Below are 3,531 nucleotides of genomic sequence, written 5' to 3' on the forward strand. Positions count from 1 at the left end.
ACAAGGTCAGCCTCTGCCAAAGAAATTCCTCCAGAAAATCTAAAGGATGAAGTGTGGATAAAGGGGAAGATCAGCCACATGCCAAGGAACATCATAATCAATGCTCAGGGCTCCAAAACCTACGGAAGGGATCTGGTAGATTTGAGAAGATTAGAAATGCAAATAGGTCCAAGCAACCGGTACTAGAAAACTGTCTCGAAAACTAGTAGGATAACTTGCCAAATAATGCTCCAAATGCTCCATGGTTTGCGAATAAGGTAGATGACCAAGTCCTCAAGGAAAAATCCAACTCCTTGAGATCTGGTTAGCCAATGCTACAAAATGCAGAATGAAACGCTGAAACTGCAAAAAAGAAAGCAAAACAGAAAGGAAATATTTTTGGTTGATGCAAGATTGCCAAGAACTGGGGATGCTCCAGCATCAACTTAACAACAACAACTCAGACTAGAAAGATAACTTGTGGAGCACCAAATCATGAAACATCTTAAAAGAAGATACACATGAACATCCCAAACACTCTCCCAAATCCGCAACTCAAGATCAAGTCGCACCAAAAAACAATATATCAAATACCAGAACACTACAACACTGAACACTGAAAATAAATCTTCATACCGAAATCCACAACTCGATCATATCACCACATAGCATTATGGAATCAATAAACAATGAAGTATCTCTAGTTTATTGAGAATCCCAAATAGATAAACCAACTAGATCAACTCAATGCAATCATCAGATCACCAAACAACTCTCTGCAACACCAAAACACGGGAATATGTTGACATCAATGACAACAACATATCCTAGTAACAACAATATCCAATAGGATCTATCAAAAAATTATTAAATACATCTAATGTAGCTCTAAGGCTCAAGGTCTAACAATTACAAGGATTAGTCAACCATTTATGGTGTTGTTACGTTAAAAAATGCCATATAGGACTTTTGTTAGGGGTCAGGGGCAATATTTCTGATGAAAGGATAAGGGTGAAAAGGGAACCCTCGAGAGCTAAGGGCTAACATAGAGGGGCTAATGAAAATAAGGGGGGAATGGTAAAGCTTTGGGAGTCAAATTCACCTTACCCCTTACCAAAGGTAGTATACAAACCAAAATATCGATCATCGAGGCCCAAATGCCTTAGAGATAAAAGGGCTTAGGATTAGTAAGGAATTAGGGTTTAGGGTTTTTTTCTAAGGGCTAGGGAAAAAGCCTAAAACTTTATCATCACAAGGCCTATAAAAATTGTCAAAAGGGACATGCAAGGGTCGAGCATCAACATTCCTACTCAACTCCTCCTAAATAGAAGGAATGAGTGAAAGGGTATAAGACTGACAGATGAAGGAGGGTTAATTAAGGATTTGTGAAGGGGGGTCATGGGGGTCAAGTGTCACCCTTTTTCCTACCTCCTTCCAAATGGAAGGAGTATGTGGAAGGGCCAAAGCCTAAGCCCTGACAAGGGTCCAAAAACAACTTAGGATAGGGAAGTCATGGTCGAGCCTTGAGCCTTTATCTTACTCCCTTTTCAAATGGAGGGAAGTAAGTGAAAGGGATGAATATTGGCCAAGGACAAATACCTATAAATTTTATAAATAGGTCCTCAACAATAGTGGAGAGTATTGGAGATGGTAGCGATATAGAGGGAAAGGGAAAACAAACAATCCAAACCTCAACAAATTTGTACTTAGGCTTTTTAAGTTTTTTGTTTTTTGTTTTTTTTTTCAACTCAGAGAATTTGGCAAAGGCAAGGAAAGGGGATGATAAACAAAACATACAAGGTGGTCCATTTAAGATTTCTTAGATCACCAATAACTGATAGACCACTAGAGGGCATGAAATGTCAACATGACCCACTTCACCATCTATTGATCCAAAGAAACCATTCAAAATATGTCATGTGGTCATAGGTTTCTCCATTAAGAGAGATCCCATTCTATTATACCATATTAAATTACATGTGGCTATTTTGATTATTATACATTAAGAACAAAAATGTCACTATATGCTTATGAGAAAACTCTAATCTAAACATACTCATGTTAATGACATATATCATTTAGGATATTTAATCAAAAGATATATTTTATTAGCTCAATTAGTCGATAAATTTGTATAAATCAATAATTGGTTAATCAAATAAAAGAAATAAGTCACTCAAGACAAAAGTGACCTCAGCAAGTGACGATGGATATATAATGAGAAAGGTATAAATCAAAGAAATCTCTTCACCATTATTTTGAACTTTGTTAAACTATATTTCTACATGAAAACAAAACTAAGAAACACAACCAGGGTAATAATAAGAGCATACATATTTTAAAGATTAGATTTCATTAACTAGATGTATAAAGGTTGATAATTAAATGCATAGATTCATAATGAAACCATCTCATTTTAGTGGCCACTAAGAGATTTGGTTGGAAATGCATGTTCTTGGTGGGAAAGTGAAGAATATACGGAAACCTAACAAAAAGAACCCCGAAGACAAGTATATATAATTTATATCGAACTAAACCCATACCAATAAGTGAAACAATTAAAACACTACACCATGATTATATATAATCATGATTACACAAAGAAATGTCAGAACTAAAGTATTCTCACAAGGAATTCAATGAGACTGTCTTGTGAGAAGTAGTGCTTTAGATGTCTATGGATTGATGGCATGTTAAAAATGTTTAAATTTGGTCAATGTGAGTTAAACCAAATTTAATCTATTGTAACAAACTGACCACCTTATCTAAACAAGAGGTTTTTTTTTATAAAGAACAGATAAATAAAATATTTATTAGTCTACATTAAATGTAAAAAAATGTTACAAATACTTAAACTTTGATTAAATAATTATTTAATGGGTAAAAGCACAAAGTTGTGTCACGTTTCAGGCTAACTTATCAGCACAAGTGAATTTAAGTAATTCTAACTAAAAATTAATTTTAGTCAAACATATGGTCTATATAGATTCGTTATAGCTAAGTTATATATGAACCACAAATTTTTCAATTGGAAGTGTCTACTAAATGTATATTTTATACCACTTTGGGTCTAACTGCCAAAAAAAAATAAAAATTGATGTTTCACCAACTCCTACTCTTATAAATGATATTTTTTTTTGAAATGTAAAAATACCCTTTTATAGATCTATAAGTGAATTTTCCAAAATATATATCTTTAAATATTTTAATTAATTTTTATATTTTATATTTTATTTTTATTGAAAGTAGGTCATCAACACTAAAATATAAGGTTGATTATCTTGTCAAGGAAAAAAACTAAAATTTATTTAAATTTTTTGAAAAAAAATGATGCGGTAGAGAAACGAATCTATGTCAAGATGATATAATTGTTTTCTAATTTGGATAAATAATTAAGAAAAAAGCTGGTGGGAATTGGAAAGAGTTATATTTCAGCATACACAACTTTTCAAATTTATTGAAAAATATATTTATAAAAAATAGTAAAAAATATATCCATGTACTAAAGTTTCAAGTTATCAATATACACAAAAGAATTGATGAAAAAAAAGT

Source organism: Cryptomeria japonica, chromosome 5, assembly GCF_030272615.1.
Source record: "Cryptomeria japonica chromosome 5, Sugi_1.0, whole genome shotgun sequence".
Classification (NCBI taxonomy): Eukaryota; Viridiplantae; Streptophyta; class Pinopsida; order Cupressales; family Cupressaceae; genus Cryptomeria; species Cryptomeria japonica.